This window comes from Candoia aspera, chromosome 15 (genome assembly GCF_035149785.1).
Source record: "Candoia aspera isolate rCanAsp1 chromosome 15, rCanAsp1.hap2, whole genome shotgun sequence".
NCBI classification, from domain to species: domain Eukaryota; kingdom Metazoa; phylum Chordata; class Lepidosauria; order Squamata; family Boidae; genus Candoia; species Candoia aspera.
In genome coordinates this window covers 1,416,118-1,436,461 of record NC_086167.1, presented here as the reverse complement: position 1 = coordinate 1,436,461, position 20,344 = coordinate 1,416,118, and the positions used below count along the sequence as shown (strand labels likewise).

Below are 20,344 nucleotides of genomic sequence, written 5' to 3'. Positions count from 1 at the left end.
AGTCCGTTTTCCTGTGGGGGGGGAGCTTGTCCGCCTCGACCCCGAAGACGTCTGCGAAATCTGCGTACTGGGGGGGTAGGCCTTCCAGGGGCTCTGGGACTGGGTGTACCGTTGTGGAGGTCGCCCTCCCCACTGCCGCGTGGGGGACCTGCTCACCCGTGGATGCTGTGTAGCTGCCATCGGGAAGCGTAATGGTTCTGGTCGCCCAGTCTATGTGCGGGTTCCTGCGCACCAGCCACGGGATCCCGAGAATTATTAGGGGGTGGCCGACTGGTGCCACCACGAATTGCAGTCTCTCTTGGTGGCTGCCGAGCTGCAGAGTCACGTTTTTGGTGCAGTGGGTGACCGCCCCCCCCCCCCCGTGGCTGAGCTGTCCAGCTGAGTGAACGTGAGGCTTTGCGGTAGCGGGTGGTGGCGGAGCTTTAAGTCGGTAGCCAGGCTCGGGTGCATGAGGCACCGCAAGCAGCCAGAGTCAATGAGGGCCCATGCGTTGACCGAGTTGGCCTCGCTCCACAGGTTGACTTTTACATAGAAGGTGGGGCAGTCATCGCTCACCCAGCTTCTGCTGCGCCCGCTGTTCGGCTCCACCTGCTTCGTGGTGCTTCCTAAAGCAGGTGGTTGGCGTTTCCCGCCGGCTCGCCATCCTCGCCGTCATCTCCTTCAGTGGAGTAATGTAGGGCTTTTACGCCTACTACTCCACTGGCTGCTGCGGTCTTTTTTCCTGTCGCGGCCGGTTTGTTCGCTGCTCGTCTCTGCCGATCTGGTGGCTTTGCGTTTGGGCAGGTTGCCGCCTTGTGGCCCGTTTTGCCGCACAGGAAGCACTGTCCCTGGGCAAACCGGCGCTCTCGTTCCTCCCCCCAGGGCCGGGGTGTCTGTCTTGCTGGAGTGCCGCTGGGTCAGGGTCCTCTTGCCGTTGCTGTGGGTTGCAGGGACCTCTGGACATGCCGAAAGGTCTCCTGGGCGTTCTCCGCCCTCCCCGTGAGTCCAATCCATTCGCGAAGGGTGGCGGGGTCGTCCCGGTTCAGTGCCCACCTTAAAGTGGTTAGGTTGAGTCCCTCCTTGAAGTTTTCAGTGAGGGTGGATTGTGACCAGTCCCGCACTTTGCCCGCAAGTGCTTGAAATTCGCTGGAGTAGCCAGCCACGGAGCGTTGCCCTTGCTGGATTCCCCGTAGAGCTCTCTTTGCTGTTTCGGCCTCGAGGGGGTCTCGGAAATGGCAGTCCAGGGCGTTGAGGAATGCATCCACGTGTTTGAGTTCTGGAGCGTCTGCCTGGCATAGGTGGATGTACCAGTCAGCCGCCCTCCCTCTGAGTCTATTTGCAATAGCGTTGATCTTTCCCCTTTCCGTTCGGAAGCAGGGTCCGTATTCCACCATGTAGTTCTTCACGTTGATCAAAAAGAAGGACAGCGTGGCCGGGTTGCCATTGAATTTCACTGCTAGGTCTCTCACTGCCATCGTTGGTGGGCTCCAGGGTACCTCTGGGTGCTTGTTCACTCCCTCCTACGGTGCGAAGCTGTGGTTCCGATGCGGGGGTCCCCCTAGCCAGGTTCCAGGTGGCTCCGGCTTCAGCTCCCCTTGTCCCCAGCTGCTCCCCAGCTGACGCGCTGCAGAAGAGGGGGGAGGGGAAACCCTCCCCGGCAACCCTGCGCGGTGTGTGCCGGCGTCCTCTGCCTCCTCCTGCCGCGCTACACCCTGTTGCTGTGGCTGCCATGCTTCGGGGTCGGGTGGGGGCGGGCTTCTGGCGCCCCGGTCATACTCACCCCATTCGCTGCCTCCACGCTCCAGCGCTAGGTCCTGGAGCAGCCTCTCAATCTTCGCCAGGCGCGCTTCCTCGGCTCCGCAGCGCGCGTCCTCTGGGCCACCTCCTGTTGCTTGCTCGCTCCGTCGCTGGCCTCTGCCACTGCCTGTGTGCACGTGGGGTGGCCCCCGCGCCGCACCGAAGATTTCGGGCGGGGATTCCCCCGCCGGGCGCGCCGCCATCCCTACTTCCGGTAGGCCGCTGTGGTTCCAGCATGGGGATTCCCTCGAGGCTCCGGGTGGCGCTGGCTCCGTCTCTGCTCGTCTCCAGCCTCTCCCCAGCTGACGAGCTGCAAAAGAGCGAGGGGGAAAGCCCTTCCCCGGCAGCCCTGCGCCGTGTGCGCCGGCGCCCTCGGCCTCCTCCTGCCGCCACAGCTGCCATGCTTTGGGGACGAGCGGGGGCGGGGACACGCTTCCGTTGCCCCGTCCATACTCACCTCGTTCGCTGCCCTCGATTCGTCATAGGCCTCTTCCCAGCTGACGCCCTGCGAAGGGGGGGGGAACTCCTCCTCCGCTCGGTAAGCGTCGGCGTCCTCGGCTTCCTCCTGCCGCTGCCACCGCCATGCTGCAGAATCACGTGGGGGCGGGGATGCACTGCTGGCGCCCCTTTCACTGCCTCCGCGTTCCCGCACCAGGTCGTGGAGTAGCCGCTCGATCCTTGCCAGGCGCGCTTCCGTGGCCCCGTCGCTTGCATCTTCCAGGAGGCCTCCCATGGCTTGCTTGCTCCACCGCCGATCCTTGCCACTGGTTGAGGTCGCGTGCAACGGCTCCCATGCCGCCCTGAGGATCACGGGCAGGGAATCCCCCGTGCCGTCGAGGGTAACCCATTCCGGCAGCGTCTCATCGGTGGGCGTCAAGGTGAGGTTGCAGCTCGGTTCCTCCCCTGCCTGGCGTCCGCTGGCCCCTTCTGTGAAGGTTGGGGTGCCGACGCTGGTTCTTGGGCCTCCGCCACGTTGCGTCAGGAGATGGGTCATTGCTGCGTTCTTCCCTCACAGGAATACCTGGAAAGGTGCTAGTGAGAAAAAAAAATTTTTTGATTCCCGTCTTTATGTGGTGAGTAGCTTCTCCCCAATAAGGCGCAGACTCGAACTTAGGCTGGCTAAGGAAATCTGGTTTATTGAGAAGGATACGGTTACTAGAGAAAGACGGGAATGAGCACATGTTGGGCTCCTTCCCTTTATATACACGTGTGTAGGCCTTGCCCCTTTCCGCCCCCCCTGTCTGTGTGTCCGTTCCCGGCCCTCTTGATGGGTGATTCGGGTGGGGCCGTCCAACTGCCATTATCCTCCTCCTGTGTGCGCCCCAGGTGAATACCCTGGGGCCCTTTGGAGTGGCTGGTGATTATGTTGATGGCCGCCCGGCCTTGGGCGTGCCACCCGTGCAATCTGTTCTTGAGGGGGGCAGCCTATGCATGCTTCCTGTCCCTCCCAACAGGAAGGCATGATCACGTTGTAGGGCATGTATGCCTTAGAACGGGGCATGACAGTTAGAACCTTGACTGATTATTCTGTTGCCTGCCATATTTCAGTGGGTCTTCCATCAGTTCCTCTAGCCTTCTGACTTTGTAATGACCAGAGTGCTGGTCTAACTTCATCTTCTAGTACTAGAGGTTCTTGAAAGAAGGGAATATCTCCTAGGGTACCTTGGATGTTGACATTTCAGTATTTCAGTATGCCCCTTCTGTCTTCCTTTGATCTTCTTTGAATCAGTTACTATCTGTCCATTGGTGTCCTTCAGCATATCAGTTCAAGGTTGGAACCTCCTCCTGAGTTCAGAGATCTTTCGGAAGACTTTCCTTGTTTTTCCATGTCGGTTTCCAATCTCTTTATAGATGTTGTTGTAATACTGCTTCTTGTATATTCTAACAGCTCTCTGAAACTCTTAAGTTCCTTTCTGAGATTTTTGTCTTTTTTGGTTTTGGCTTCTCTTTTCTTCTTGGCAATTTCCACGGTTTGTTCTGCCATCCAGTTTGCCTTCTTCTCTTTCTTCATTTTGGCAGTCTCTTTTCACATTCATCCTTAACGACTTCTTTAAGTTCATTCCATAATTCCTCTGGTTCTCTATCGGTGAGGTTCAGGACTCCAAAGGGATTCCTTGAAAATGGTGGGTTTGGGATCATATTGTGGAAACTCACTGGCTTTCTCCTTCTTCTTTAGCTTAACTTGGAGCTTGCACATGAGCGGTTCGTGATCTGTTCCACAGTCAGCACCTGGCCATGTCTTTGGTGCTATAACTGAGCTCCTCCACCTCTTTTAGCAACAGTAGAGTCCATTTGATTTGATTTCTGTGCACTCCACCTGGAGAGGTCCATGTATAGAGGTGTTGTTTGGGTTGTTTGAAGACAGTGTTAGCTATGAAGAAATCGTTGGAGCGGCAGAAAGTGGTCAGTCGGTCTCCTGCTCCATCTCGGTTTCCTAAGCCATACAATCCAAGTACATTTTCCTCCTCCTCGTTTCCCACTTTGGCATTCCAGACTCCAGTCACAAGCAGTGCATCTTTCTTGCGTGTTCTGCCCATTTCAAACTGATCACAGAAGTCATCAACCTCCTCTTCTTCTGCATTAGTGGATGGAGAATTATCGTCATATTAAAGGGTTGCCCACAAAGTCTAATTGACGTTATTCGGTCATTGATTGCATTGTAGCCAAGAACTGTTCCTGCTATACCCTTCCTAACGATGAAAGCAACATTTCTTCTGTTTTCCATGTCCTGAGTAATAAACAGTGTGATCTTCTGACCGAAAGTGTCCGATCCCAGTCCGCCTCAATTCACTGATGCCCAAGATGACAATCTGTGGTGGTTTCGTTTCATCTTTCACCGTGTTGACCTTTCCTGTGTTCATGCTTCTTACCTTCCATGTTCCTACTGTAATTCTGTCTTTGCAGCTTCAGATTTTCTGTATATATACATATATACAGTATAATACGTTTAGTCGTGTCCAGTTCTTGGAGACTGCCTGGACATGTCCCTGCAGTTTCCTTGACAAAGTTTTTGAAGTAGTTTGCCATTGCCTCCTTCCTGGGGCTGAGAGAGAGTGACTGGCCCAAGGTTACCCAGCTGGCTTTGTGCCTAAAGCGGGACTAGAACTCAGGGTCTCCTGGTTTCTAGCCTGGTGCCTTAACCACAACACCAAACTGGCTCTGAGTTGTCAGGTTCCCCTGGCTTGTTTTCATTTTTGAAATGATTCTGTTTGACATATTTTATCTTCTTTTGAATTTTTGCCATCTCCAATATTTCATTTTCAAATTTCAACAAAAGTTTCTATATTTTAGCAGTTACATGTTCATCATTTGTACATAGTTCAATTTCAAATTGTCTTGTGCTGTTCAATTCCAAATGTCCTGTTTTCTACCTTAAATATTTCCCTTAATCATTTTACATGTTATATATTTTTATATTTTCTATCCATGTGACTATATTTTCTATCCATTGAAATATAAAACCTTAAAATTCACTATTTTTATATGGTATTTGAATTCTTCATAAGATATTGTAGAATATATTAAGAAGGAAACTATTTTTTTCTAAATTGTGGAATATTTTTTGAAATTTACCAAGCAAAAATATTTGGAATCTGGTGAGAAAGCTAGAAAGCTATTTAGCCTATCAGGTGAAACAACAATAACAACAACCATAAACCTGAATGTTACTTCTGAAATTCAAGCCACAGAAGGTCAGTTATATACTGACACAGAATCTACTAATCACCAGGTTTTTCACTTACATATTTAGATATAAAATCAGATCGTTCTGTAACTGAACAACAAATTTTGCAATAGTTTCAGGAGCGATTGATAAGGAAGAAATTTCTCAAGAACATAAAATCCAGTTTGGCAGAACCATTGTCATTAAACTATAGAGACAATTAAATCTGTGACACTGGGGAAAGCTCCTGGTCCAGACCATGTCCAACTGAACGATGACTGGCGAGTGTGGCAACCAGGTGGATGTGAGAAGACACAGCCCAGTCTAGCGGTGGGGGCCGTGCGAAGGAAGCCTTTCAAAGAGGCTCTGCTTGAACTGGTTTGCTGTAAGTCTGCCTGGGAATGTACTTTCACAGCTTTCAGGATTGCGTTCTTACCCTGACCAGCATTAAAGATCCCTTTCGGAAATCTGCACTGTTCTTGCTTCTTGAGTTTGCCTGCAACCGAGGGCTTGACGGGTGTAGAACTGTCACAGATCTGTTGGCCTCTATGCTAATAAGAGATCAGTAATGAATTATTTAATATTACTATATTTCCCTGCTCATTCTTTAAGGCTTACATTGCTGTAATACATTGACAGGAGTCCTGGCACAGTCCGCGGTGGAGGAACCCCAACCCTTCTGAATGATGCCGTCTAGGTAGCCCCTTGCTTACTTCCAGGATTCTGTTCCGCCTCTTACGCCCGACCGCTCCTTCTCTTCTCCTCTCTTCACAAGGCCTCCTAACTCTGGAGAGACTGTTCAGGGTCCTTAACTGCAGTGTCATTCTCTCCAAGTTTGCCTTCATGAATCACTAGGAAGGGAGTCTTGGTGGCCGGCGCTGGCCGGCCTGGATATGGGCACGCAGAAGACAGCATTTACACACACACACACACACACACACACACGGCCCTGGTTCTTCTCAGGAGGGAGTCACCCACCATAACATGCCTCTTCTTCAAAGAGAGGGCATTCATTTGTCTTCTCTGCTCCTCCTGAGGGACTTCAAGGTCCTGTCCAGGAACTTCACCTTCCCTGGTGTGTGACAGCGGAGAACCTCTCCTTACCCTGAGCTTTCTGCCCTTAAGGGCCTGGCCGTCAGCATCGCCGGTTAGCCTGTCTCTTCCTAAACTGTGGCTTCAGTGGCCAGTCAAGACCGCCCCCCCCCCCCGCCACCTTCCTCCTGTGGCACCGCCTAAGGCTCCTCAGCTGAGGATGGGGCGCGGAGAGCCTCGCCCGGGGGCTCTCAGCCCTCGGGGGCGCCCGCCTCGTCCCGCGCCCTTCGCCGCCGCCGCCGCCGCCGAGCCCCTCCGCCTGGACGGAGCCCTCGCCAAGCAGTGGCGCCGCGTTGAAAAGGCGCCTTGTGCCCGCGCTCTCCCGGGGACCCTAACCCGGCCCGGCCAGGGGAGTTTCGGCCCGGGATGCCCACCGCCGGGCCCGCCCGTCCGCCTCCGTCCGCCTCCCTCCGCGCTCCCGCCTCCCGCAGGGCAGGGCTGCCCGCCGTGGCTCCGCGCGGCTTGGGTTTCCGCCGCTGCCCGGCGAGCGCCGGAGCGCGCCTCCCCCCATCTTGCGCGGGCAGCGCAGGGCGGCCGGGCGCTCCGGAGCCTCTGAGGGCCGGTGCCGGTGCCGGTGCTGGGTCCGGTAAGGACCGCGGAGCAGTCCGGCTGGTCCGCCCTTCGGGCAGCGACGCGGCGCCGCGCCTGGCCAGCAGAGGGCGCGCCCGCCGCGCCGCGCCTCGCCCGGTGCCCGGGGACGGAGGCACGGCCCGGCCGGGCAGGGGGAGGAGGCCAGCGGGGCGGGGCGGAGCGGGGCGGGGCGGGAGCCAGACCGGGCCACGCCGGGCCGGGCCGGCGAGCGAGAGCCGAGGGCAGCCAGCGCGCCGGGAGGAGGCCGGCCGGCCGGCAGCGGGCAGGCGGGCAGGTGAGCGCGGGCGGCGGCTGCGGGCGGGGCGGAAAGTCCGCGGCGGCATCCCCGTCGGGGCTGGGGTGGCCCTCGCGCTCCGGCGGCCTTCCTCGCGGGGCTACTGTGAAGGCTGCGACGGAGGGGCGGGACCGCGGTTACGGGGGCCCCTTCGGCCCCCTCGGCGAAGTTTTCGTCCGCCCAGAAAGGGCAACTGCCGGCGCTCCCTCGACGTACCGCCTGCTCCTGGTCCTTCTCCTCCTCCTCCCGAGGACCGGATGCGGCGGGGCTTCTCTTGGCACGGGCCGGGCAGCTGCAGCCCTCGGGGCGAGAGAGCGTCTCGGGGGCCCAGAGGCGTCGGGGGGGGGGGCGCCCTGCGAAAAGCGCCGCGGCTTCCCTGGGCTGGGGAAGGGCCGCCGCTCGCCGGGCTCTGCTGCTGGGCGGGCCGGACCGCGGCTGAGATGCCAGGCCTGGGGGCTGAGGGCATGAGCCCCCCGCCGCGCTCCCTCGCTCAGCCCGGCAGCAGCAGCAGCAGAATCTCGGAGCGCTGCGCCGCCGTTCCCGCGCCGCCGTAAATGGCCATCCCGGTTGGGAGGGCGGGCGGGAGGCGAGGGCGCCTGGGACCCCGGAGCGCTGGGCTTGGCGCTGGGGAGAAGAGCCTCTGGCGCGGGGCCCTCCGGAGGCGCGGCGCCTGGCCAGGCTGGGACTCCCGCTGCCCTTGGGAGGCCGCGGGGCCCCGGCACTGCCCGCATCCCCGGGGCGGGGCGTGGAGGCGCCCAGCTGCCCGGCGGCGGGGGGGCAGGGCGGGACAGAGGGTCCGGAGCGGCCGCCGGTTGGAAGGAGCGCCTTCTGGGAAGCCGCCTCTGGCGGGAGGCCGGGACACCCCGCGAGGATGCCCGCTTGGCCCTGGAGCTACCCGAGCGGCAATTCCTTTTGAGGAGAACGCCGGGGGGGGGGGGGCGATCTCCGTGGCAAGACAACAAAGAAGACGAGCAAGAAATCAGGGACAGATTATCTAGGGAAAAGGTCTGTTGGGTCTCTGAGAGGTTAATTCCCCCCCAACTCCCCAGACAGAACCTCTCCCTCCCCCATGGCCGTTAACGACCAAAATAAGGGCGAATAAATAAACAAAAAGTTAAGCTGACCCGCCCTGCTAAAAATAGGTGGTAAATCCTGGTTCTGTCGGCTGCTGAAAACGTGCTGATCGGCCTGATCCTGTCTTAGGGTGGGAGAGGCTGAAAGGCACCAGCCCGGACAACCTGAAAGGGGCTCCCCTTCGGCAGCTGCTGGCCTGGGCCCTTCAGGGGAGAGGCCGCCTCTGTTCCCGGGGTGCTCTGGAGTTTTCCCTTACCCCCCACCCCGAATGTGCCTGAGGACTCAGGAAATTTCTGGGTGCCCCTCTGCCTTTGGGACTGGTGTGAAAGACAAGCACCTCTCTCAAGTGGGGTGCAGCTTCCCCCCAAATGTACTGCGCAGCCTTCCCAAATGAGGCTTTGAGGGACTGCTGGCATCTTAAAGGGCGGGTATTTTCCATTTGCCCTTTGGAAGTTCCTCCTCAAATGAGAGGCATGTGTCAGCAGGGGGGGGGGCGCTGCAGGATCGGCCCCGGGTTCCCTCCGTTTTGATATTTTGGTGAATGAGTTGGGGAAGAGTGGAAGGGAATGCTTGCCAGTTAGAGGCGGGAAGGGCATCAGAGGCGATTGGAACAAAATCCGAGAAGTGTGGCTGGGGGAGCTGGGCCTGTTCAGCCCTGGCAAGGGATGCAGGATGAGGGAGGGAGAAGGCTTAAGGAAGGAAGGCAGGTTCCAACCCGGTCCACTCTCAGGATGGGCTGAGGCAGAGGGCCCCCTATCTAGGAGGCTTTAATTCAGTCTGGTGCCCTGAGCAGGGGCTGGGACTCCCTGGCCTAGAGGGGGCCTTTCAGCTCTTGGATTTATGCCAGAGCATCCAGGCACTTTAACATGGGGCCAGTTTACCTGGCTGGTGCCATTGAGCCCTAGGGTGGCTGGAATGCGTTTGCATCCCAAAGTCCCTTTTTTGCAACCCTGGAGCCCCCCAGCCACTACTGCTGAAAAGAAGCCCACAGACACTAAAGCCTGTCCTAAAGTAGCCTGGCTTCTTAACCAGCTGAATGAGTTCTCTAGTAATTTGGCAGGGTTTTTTTCATTAAAGAACCCCCTCCCCAAAAATCTGCCATCAAAAAATGTTAAATGGGGCTCCAGGCACCAAAAGGCTTTGTGCAATTGTTGCTTTACTGTAAAATACATCCAGGATTAGAAGAAGAGCCGAAACCAATAAATAACAAGCAACAGCAGCTGAAAACATCTTTGCCGCTGCTTCAAGCCTGGAGTCTTTGCCAAAGCAGAACATCTTTGCCAAAAAGACATCCAGTTCAGCCACCCAAGATGCCTGTCCCAAGGGTGGGTGCCCTCTCCCCCAAAGGGCCTCTTTTCCACACCCAGCCTTAGTTATTCTGGGGGGACCACATGGGAGACACTTTCAAAAATGGGGGATTGTTTTTAGCACAAGCCTGGCAGAGTAGCAGCCCAGCCCTGGGGATGCCTAAAGGGTTTCCATACCTCACCATCCTGGGCAGGGGCTGCTCAGAAATCTACCCTCCACGTTCTCAGCTTTTGGAGATGGGCATTCTCAGCTCTTCCGCATCTCAACTTCGCAGAGAAATTGCCGGGTTGACGTTCAGCCTCTTGTACAGTGGGGGGCAACAAGTCTCCATTTTTTGTGGGAGGGGGGCTGGGCTGGGCAACAGCGGGGCCCACCAGTAGCAACAGATCCAGGACAGGGAATTTGGGACAAGCCTCTTGGATCAAACTGCCCTTAAAAACCAGCACACCGAACTCTTGCGTTCACTGCTTCCCTGTTTTAAGGTGGCAAATGGAGAGGGGCATCCATGTTGCATCTCATGGGGTAGGAACTTTCAGGGGTGGTGGTTGATGCGTCCTCTCCGCGAGGTCTGCGTCTCTGCCCCTGGCCTCCTCACTTTCTTCCAGAGGAGGAGCAGTATTGCCCCCACCCCGACTTTTGCACAGGGTTGGTTCCCATACAGAAGCCACGGCTTCTGGCAGAGAGGGCTGTCCTTACCAAGTCCTTGGAAGGCTTCACTGGGATGGAGACACAAGTCGAGGTAACCTACTTCAGACGTACAGAACGTGGGTGGGGTATGCTGATGAGCGGGGGAAGTGGCAGGAGGGTGCCCTGTTGATTAAAGGCAGCGGGTGGCCTTGCAAGCCTCCCAGGTTTCACTCCTGGGCTTTTGGTGCCCAGCAGCGGCTCCTGCTTTCTTGGGTCTGTGCGAAGGCTCTGCTCTTGGAGGGCCACTATGGGCCAGTGCGGCAACATTCCCACCCCTTTCGTTCCTTTTGTGCCCGGGAAGATCCCAGCCGCAGCCGCCTGCCAAACTGGGCGGGGAGGGGCGTCTCTTGTCTCTGAACTCACCCCCAGGAACTTGGGCACCTTAAATCCAGTTGAAGGTGGATGGAAAAGAGGGGAAATGGGGATTGTGAGAAAAACACTCAGTTTAAATGAGAAGCCAAGCGACTGGAGACTGATGCAGCAAAGTAGGCTTTTCTGGGCACGCAGAAAGGACAGCACCCGCTGGGATCCCTGCTGAAGAGCTGCAGAAGAGCCCCGACAAAGCAAGGTTGCAGGTTGTGTATTTCTGGTGTATTGCATAAGAAAGATAAAGAAAATAATGTGAATCACGGTAGGAAGTCTGTCCTTCTCGTGGCTGCTTTGCCAGCCGCAGGAGGGCTGCTGGGGGAGGATGGTGTGAGCCCGCCTTCTGCTGCCAGGCTGGCCCCAAGCAAAGGTTGTCCCACATGAAGACAATGCTGGCTTCCCTCTGGGCCCTGAAAGGGTCAGTTCGGATAGGTCGGTTTTCTGGCTGCTTCCCCAGCTAGCAGAAACCTGCATGGTGTTGTAGTGAGCAGGACTGTGCTGCCGTGAGACGTTTGGGGTTCCTACGGAGCCCTTTGCAAGTCCCGGACAGCAACAGCTCTCTCGCTTGTACTGCCTACAAAGGAATGTGTTGTCCATGTTCCGTAGGCATTTGGACCGGGGATCCTCACAGGCCGCTGATCTTCTTGTGCCTTTTTTTCTTTTTAATCCTCTTCTCTTCTTCTCTTCTCTTCTTCCCCATATCTTGATATGCTGGAAGATCCTCAGCTTGACTCTAAGTATTGGGACATTCTGGGAAGGAGGGGGGCAGGCCCACTTTATTTTTTCATTTATTTTTTCATTTTTATTGAAACCAGTATTGTGCTTTCTTTGTTTGTTTGTTTGTTTGTTTGATAGGGCCTCCCACCTCATACCCATGACTGGGTGGCTAACAGTTGAGTCCAAAACAGAGTAAAGACTCAACAAATAATTCAAAACCTAAGTAACAAAAATAGCGGCGGAGACGACCCGCTAACAACTCACACAAGCCACGACACAGGCTCAGCCATGCTATCAGGGCCAGCCCCAGGCTGGATGGCAAAGCCAGGTTTTACGGCCTTGCGCAAGGCCAGCAGGGCTGGGGCGAGTCTGACCTCGGGAGAGATGCTGTTCCGGAGGGCAGGTGCCACAGTAGAAAAGGCCCTCTTTCTGGGCCCTGCCAGATGGCCTCTCTCGTGGAGGGGACCCGGAGCATGCCTGGGACAGGTAGACACCACTGGGGAGAGACAGTGAAGGGCCTAAAGGTAACCACCAGCACCTTGAAGTGTACCTGGGGGCATACCGGTAGCCAGTGCAGTTTGTGGAGCGCAGGTGTCACATGTGCCAAATGATCAGCACCCGTAACTGCCCATGCCGCTACATTTTGCACCATTTGAAGCTTCCAAATATTCTTCATGAGCAGCCCCATGCAGAGAGCATTGCAGTAATGTAATCCAGTCGGGAAGTGACTAAGGTATGAATGACCGTGAGCAGGGCCTCCCGGTCCAGGAACTGACACACAACACAAAGCTGTGTAAAGGCCTTCCTGGCCATGGCTGCCATCTGCTTTTTGAGCAGGAGCTGCAAGTCCAGCAGGACTCCCAAAATGTGCAGTGCAACCCCATTCCAGAACAAAATAAGGAAGGTCCCCAGAACCAAGAGATCCTAAAACCCAAAGCCACTTGGTCCTACTAGGGTTGAGTTGAAGCCTGTTGTTCCCCATCCAGACCCCCACAGCCTCCAGACACCGAGACAGGACCTCCGCAGCATCACGTGGCCCAGGTGGAAACACATAACTGGGTATCATCTCTATCTGGGTATCATTTGGGTATCTATTCCAGACCTTGAACAAGCATGTTCTTAAGGCACACAAACCATAATTTTTACTCTTAGCTTTATCGTTATTTATTAATGGTCTTTATATTTGTTATACATTGCATTGTATTTTATATTTATTGTTTTTATTGATTACTTTTGTTGTAAACCACCCAGAGTCCCTCTGGTGGGAGGAGATGGGCGGTGACAAATTTGATAAATAAATAAAATAAATAATTTTCCTCTACAAAACTGAAATTCATTAACCAGCCACAACACCAAGAAAATGGTGAGCACTGCTCTCCCCATCTAAATTCCATTCACTGGGCGGTCCCAGGCTCTTTAATTATTGCATGCTTGATCCACCCCATAACCCCGTCCCATGCTCCTCTTTAAAAAGGAGGTCCATGCTCCTTCTTCCTCCTCAAAAGGTTTTCTCAGACAAATGGTGAGAAGAGGGAAACCCAAAGAATCTGTTGGTGAGAAGGTGGGTTGGTGCTAAGCCAAGTCCACATACAGGTACCTGTTTTCCTGAAGTGTCAGGGCTGGTCTGTGCTGTAGAAAAAAAGTGAAGGGTCCCCTGTGCAAGCACTGAGTCATGTCTGACCCTCTGGGGGGGACGCCGCTTTGCAACGTTTTCTTGGCAGACTATAGAGCGGGGTGGTTTGCCATTGCCTTCCCCAGTCGTCGCCTTCCCCAGCAAGCTGGGTACTCATTTTACCGAACTTGGAAGGATGGAAGGCTGAGTCGACCTGAGCTGGCTCTGGGAATTTGTGCCAGTATATATAGCTAGCTGGGAAGCAGCATTAAAAGTGCTTAGAGGAAGTAGCCAACCAAATATCTGGCATCCAGGTCAACAGCTGGTTTTAGGACCCACATTCAAGGATTTGAAAGAGATCCTGGATTCACCTGGCCCTCAGCATACCGGCTTCTTCTGGTGGTTCATTCAATGGGAGACAGTAGATATGATGTCCCATGTGAGGTTCAAGTGTGCATTGCCAGGGTCTTGGTGGCATTTGAGACCCATCCCTACCTCAATAGGAAGAGGTCTGCCTCTTTCAGGGATATCAAAGGATGCTATACCAAAAGTAAGCTGTCACTGTTTTTTCTTGATCTCAGAGCATAGTTCTGATCAACACTGAGGTCACATTTGAAGCTGGACAATCAGGGAGACCGAGTGGTTGAGATTTCCAAGGTTGTATCTCCATATAAATAGTTGAGGGGCCATTTCCATAGCATGAATCATAGTGTGTGGACAGGAGCACCCCCTTTTTCCTATGACGTGATGAGCCACCATAAAGTTAACTCAGATGGAAATTTGCCACCTATAAGGTGAGAGAATCTTTTGAGCTGTCCCATGTCCTAAAGAAAAGAAGCTCATGGGGAACTTCCCAGGCCCCATCAGCCACACCAGATTAGTGGGCAAAAGCCAAAGGAAAGTTCTGCTGCATAAGCTCTGTGGGGCTTTTGAAAGGTCCTGAATGACAGAGACAACCCTTTGGGGCAGGGGCAATTTAAGCCTCTGAGTCATACCAATGAAAGTTCGGCTAAATAAATCTGTTTTAGACATACTTTTGAAAGGCAACCTGTGCATTTCCTGCACAGTACAGTTCAGATTTCAGTGCAGGTGAATCTGCTGTGTTTCCTGTTACCAGTGTAGCAATGCCAACCTTGCCACACTAAACGAGGGTCAATCCAGAGGGACGTTCTCCTGCGGAAGCTCCATGGGAGCCTTCCAGGGCAGGTATCTTCCTGCAAAGGACCTTCCTGCTTTGGAGAATCGCTCTTTCCTGGCTGCTGAGTTGAAGGGCTCTTCACCCATCCTTGAGATAAGAACAGTGTGAGGTAGGCTGTCCCCAGGGTGGGTCCCTCTCCTGCCTCTGTCCCCAGTCCCTGCAGCCGCTGACTTCCTTGTAGTGGATTTTGCCCACCTGGAAGCTGCCCTTGGACAGGATCAGAAAGTGGGAAATAACTCTGGCACAGCTGAGGATGACTTGAGCCTGTCTTACGGGCTGGGAAGAGATGGCAACAAAAAAGGGTGTTGCCACTGGGCTCTGTTGGAGCCATGGCTAGAGGAAGGCCCCTCCGCATCATGCAAGGCATGGGCATCACCCGGGGACCCTGGCCGGCCCCTGGGAAGCGAGCAGAGCATTGCAGAGCTTGGGAGAGAGTGATGCACATCCTCCCTCAAGCAGCCATAGGGGAAATGGCTGGATATTCATAGTTAATTTCCTCTTATTACTGGAAACAGATTAGAAATGCAATCAGTGGCAAAGAAAGGAGAATGTTTATGTTCTGTTTCTGTGACTATTATTATTATTTTTATCATTATTTAGCGCGCTAACACTATGATAAAGTGGCTGCATCACTACTACCCTGTCTTGCCACTCTCCTTGACCTTGCAGACCATTTCCTGAGAAGCCAATCCACACTAGACTTGGTGCCTTGGCCCAGCCCAGAATGCCAGGACAAAGCGGGAGGGCCTCTGGGTCACACACGCTCAATTCTTGGTTCTATTGGCAAGTCGCAGTCTGCACCTGGATTGGAAAGGCCCAAAACTTACATTGTTTTGCTTTCAGGAAGGATAGACAAGCTAGATATCAGGGCTGCATGCAACTATTTTTCGTTGCCCTATCAGAGCACTGTGAATGTTGGTTTCCCTCCTCCAAAAATGAACTTGACAGGATTTGGGAGATGGGAGCTCAGCCTATTTAGATGTGTGACTGTGTGTGAGTGTTTGCACGTGAGTGCACCTGTGAGTCAGTGCTGGCTCCTGGTGACTGCCTGGATGAGCCCCTGCAGTGTTCTTGGCAAGGTTTTTGGAAGAGCTGTGGCATGCCAAGAAGCCCCTGAGCTGCAGCGTGGCAAGGAGCCCCACAACCAAGCGGTTCTGGAGCTGCTTGCCACCCCACGTCAGGGTGCAGGGTGGCCAAAAGGGCAGAGATGGGGGGGAATAGGCAGTTCCTCATAGGAATGGCTTGGCTTGGGGTGGGACCTCGGTGAAATTCACTTAATGGTGGCAATGGGGATTGCTAAGCAACGTGGTCACATGAGGTTGTGCTTTATGACCACATCGCTTAGCAACAGAAATTCTGGTCCCAATTGTGGCTGTAAGTCGAGGACTAGCTGTATTGCCATACAGGTAGTCCTCAGTTAATGATGGCAATTGGAACCAGAATTGGTGTTGCTAAGCGATATGGTCGTAAAGTGCGATGTCATGTGACTGCACCACTCAACGACAATTCCAGCTCTCCCAGTTGCTGTTGTTAAGTGAGGACCTCACATGACCACAACTTCTGACATGGGGAGCCAGATGTTCTACTAGCAGGAAAACCTCTGGTGTTGGTTGCAGCTAACCGCATGACTCATCTGCTTGTCTTAAGTGAAACTGAGTGCCTAAAAGAAGCTCCAATATCCGTAGTGGGAATCCGTAAATGGCTTTTGTTGCTGTGGGATCTCACAAGATTGCCTCCCTGGGGACAGTCAGTTTTACATTTCAAGGAACGGTTTTGCAGGGCTGGGCTGCCTCAATAATACTGTCCCTTGGGCATTTTTACTGCCCTTTTTGATGGCCCATCTTGGCATTTTGATGGCCCATCACTGTGTCCCGTGGGGCCCGAGGAGAATCCTTAGGACAGCACAGTATGGCTGTTCCTTAGATCAGTGCTTCTCTACCTCAGCAACTTTAAGTAGCGTGGGCTGGGGAATTCTGGGAGTTGGAGTCCACACATCTTAAAGTTGCTGAGGTTGAGCAACCCTGCTGTAGATTGCAAGGGGCGCTGTTCTCCTCCTCCTTCCTCCTTTTGTCCTGAATGACCTAGGAAGACATTTTTATTCCTGGGGTAGGGGGCTTCAGAAAAGCTCCTTCTCTTTCTCCTCATGATGCATTTTCCCAATTACTCTCATCCCACCCCCAAAAAAGCCTTTTGTGCTGTGAAAAGGACAAGCGATGAGAAGGCCTGGGAGAGACTCCAAAGGTGGCCGGAATGGCATTTCCTCCCCTGGGAACAGCCATCCCAGCCCAGGGGTCTGACTTCCACGCCTGCCCAGCCCCACTTCTCTTCTTCTCCTTGGGTGGGTGCGGGGAGATGAGGCTTCGTCTGGGAACAGAGCTAGGGAGGGAAGAAGACTGCTGTGGCACAGCCAAGGGCTCCCCTTGCAGTCATGCCAAGGAGAAGGAGGAACCAGCTCCGAAGCAGCCCAGTCGTGCATCTCGGCTCAGAGACCCCGATGCAGACGCGCCTGTTGGGCTCGGCACAAACGCCTCCCCTCCCCCTGGAGTTCAGAGGAACATGCAGGGTTGCTTGACCGAGCTGTGAGGAGACAATCCTGTCCAATACTGCCAAGAACCGCGGCAGAACAGCCTGTTCTGGGGGGTGGCAGATGAACCACAACTGGCTTTGGAGAGGCATCCGTGTCAGGGATGGACCTCCTGCTAATACGGGAGGAGGAGTCCAAGGCTGAGGGCAAAGAGGGACGCTCCCTTTGAGGTTCCTGCCTGGCCCTGGCTGCTCCCCCCATTGAGAAATGAAGGGTCTCAGCCTGAGCAGCCCCCCCCACCCAGGCCGGCCACACAGGACAAGCCGTCACCCCTCCAGGCGTCTGTGCCTTTCTGAGGTCACATCGTGTGCATTGTCCGCAGGGAAGCGGCAGCTCATGGCACTGCCACGGAGGTGGCCCCGTTACCCCCACCCGGACCCTGCCAGGCATCTTCCCTTGCTGCCAGCTGGTTACTGGCGCTGCCCACATGGGCACCCCCTCCTGTTCTTGCCGAGCTGCTGTGTAGGGAGCCATGGACGTGGCCTCTGGACAGGGACCGATGGTGGCCAGGCTTCAGGAGGGAGGGAGGAGGGGTCCCCCTGTGCGCTGATCCAGAGGAAGCGCCACACGCTCTTCCCAGAATGTCCCCCGGAGTGGAGGCCAAGCTGGAAGCGTGGGAAGGTCTCTGCGAGCCCCATGGCCCTGGGGGGATCCTGCTCCTAAATGGCCCTGGCCCTCATCTTTGGACCGGTGCCAAAGCCTCTTCTGGGTGCACTAAGTGTCCCAGCAGCCGTTTCCTGAAGGGCAGTGCTCGGGGGCACATGGCCAGGATGGGGTGCAAGGGCACTGGGCCTGCAAAGACCTGCTAAGGAGGAAGGCTCACACGGCGGGCGACCCGGAGCCCTGCCAGACTTCCTCTGGGCCCCCTTTTCTGGCTGCCTGTCCTTTGGCATACGCGGACCCCCAGGCAAAACTGGGCACAGTTTAATGCAGGCCCTTCATGCCCATTAAGAGCTTAGGAGCCGCAGGCATGGGGGGAGGACCCCCCTCCCGTTTCCCCCCCTCTGGTCAATCCCGCAAGAGGATCTTGGCCAGGAATCCAGTTTCGTAACCCCTTTTAATCAGCTTGGCTGCAGCAACCAAAGGACCCACTCTTTCCGGTCCCTATCAGCACGCGTCTTCCTCTGGCATTGTCAAAAGCCAGTTTTTGAGGGAAAACAGCATCACAATGGAATGTGCTTTCTGTTTCCTGTCAGGGAGGCTGGCGACATATTGGTGAGATGCAACACCCACCAACAGCCAAACAAAGCGACTCCCAGGTTGTTTCGTTCCACGGTGAGTGTGAAATGAAATTGTCATCTGGCAATGCAGAAATTGCTCCCCGAGGTGGACATCCAGCTTGTCCTCCAAATGGCTTTTATATTGGGCTAAAATAACTCACAAGCAATCAGTCTCTTTCCCTCCCAAGAGGGATCAATGAGAAAAGATCCACATTCGATTATTTCCTGGGATCAGAAGGCACGACAGGTGCATCTGGCTCACCCTTGCCGCCACCGCTGCTGCTGCTGCTGCTGCTGCTCTCCTCCTCCTCCTCCTCCATTTTATTTTATTTTATTTATTTTATTTTAATTTTCTATCCCACCTTTATTATTTTTATAAATAGCTCAAAGTGGCAAACATACCAAATACTCCTCCCTCCTCCTCCTCCTCTTGAGGCCATCTGGATCTGCCCAGTCAAGGGGCCATTGCTCCAGGGCCTCCTGCTTCCTGGCTCTGGGCTTCGGCACACAGTCAGCCCGGGACACTTTGCCCCAAGACAAAACGCCCGCCTGCCTGATGGCTGGATCACCTCTTCTGCTGCATCCCTGGCAGCAGCTGGCTTAAGAGGCCCGAAGCAAGCTGGGGGGGGACCGTTGTCGTCTCGAGAGCTCCGCAGCCTGGCACCCCCCCCCCCAGCATTCCGCGGTCTGACTCGAATGTCATGCTTGGCTTAATGGCAGAGCCGGCACCAAAGGGAAAGCGCCCCCCCAAGGGAAAGCTGGGGGGAAAGGCAGGGAGAGGATGTGATGGGTTGGTGGGGTTCCTTTGGGGGTCAGGAAGCTCCGGCTACACTGGCGTTTCTCCGATCTCCGTTTGCCTAGCAAGAGGGCCTTGCCCGCACGGAGGCCCCGGGGAGGGGAGAGGCAGGGTGGGGAGGACCCCAGAGAGGAGTCAGAGGACTGGCTCAAAGGAGCCACTCCCCTGCCCCCCCCCAAAAGAGAAAGGGAGGGGGAGAGAAGGCCTCCCGTCTCCCCAGAGGTGAAGCGGGGGGGGCATCGACACGGTGGCCCTGTTGCAAAATGGTTCAGCCACCCGTTCTCCCAAGGGTGTGGCTGCCCATAGCACACCCCCCTCCCACGACTTCAGCGGTGCAGGACCAGGGCCATGGGAGGGGAACATGCTGACCCACCCCCAGCTGGACACATACTTAAAACACCTCTCCCACCCCCATGATGGCTTCACCTCCCTGCAGGAGGTTGAAAGTTAAAGAGCTGCTCCCCCCCTCCAGTTCCCTCTCTCACTGGGGGGCACCAGGAGGACCTCCCCTGCTACCCAGGCTATGCAGGTGAGCCCTTGGTCATCAGGAAATGCCCCCTCTCCTGCGTCAAGCTTCCCCGTTTGCTTAAATTGTAAAAAAAAGTCAATCTAGCTTTAAAAAGGCAGGGTAGATTCTTGAGAGGAAAACTTAACGAGAAAGCAATATATCTTCTTAAGGAACAATCTTAGAGGCATCTGTGTAGAATAATTTGGAGGAGGGTATCAAAAGACGTGATTCCTTCAGAAAGAGGTTGTAATAGAATTGCAGGATCACCAAGTTGAGAGGGGCCATCAAAGCCACAGGGTAGGTCCTCCCCTCCTGCTTGTGAGGAACCCACGTAAAGTGTTGCAGAGAGTTGGTGCTGAACCTCCACTTCAACATATCCAGGGACACCTGGCCCATCTTCCCTTTCTTAAAATATCCTGCCCTCTGGAATGATAAGGAAGAAGTTATGAGATAACTTTCCAGGTGTTTAAAGAGAGCTGCCACCTCCTTCCTCCATCAGAATTCATGTAGTTTAAATTCTCAGAATGAAATGGTCCCAGCTCCTTTGATCTCTCTTCATAGTGGCTAGGCCCTGATCCCCCTTGTGGCTTTTTTCTTTCCCTTCATTTGAATCCTTAAAATGTGGTGCCCAGAACTGGACATAGGACTTGGGGCTGGATCTGACTAAAGCAGAGTAAAGGAGAACTACTTTTGATGGAAAATAGCAGAAGCTAATGCAGCCTAAAGTCACGTTTGCCTGTTTGCTCCCACATCACATTGCTATTTCCTATCCACTTAGCTATCAACTCCCAGTCCAAGATTTTTTTGCAGGCACTCAATTTGGGCAATGGAGCCATTTGCAATCGCTTGTCTGTGAGTGGAGGATCCAGGTTGGGAC

The 20,344-nt window shown here is 54.8% G+C and overlaps 1 protein-coding gene across 1 annotated transcript in view; it reads left to right on the top strand.

The window, feature by feature from the left end:
* Positions 1–20,344, top strand: part of SPECC1L (sperm antigen with calponin homology and coiled-coil domains 1 like) — a 113,921-nt gene that overhangs the window by 69,320 nt on the left and 24,257 nt on the right. The gene's annotated exons all lie outside the window — the stretch shown is intronic.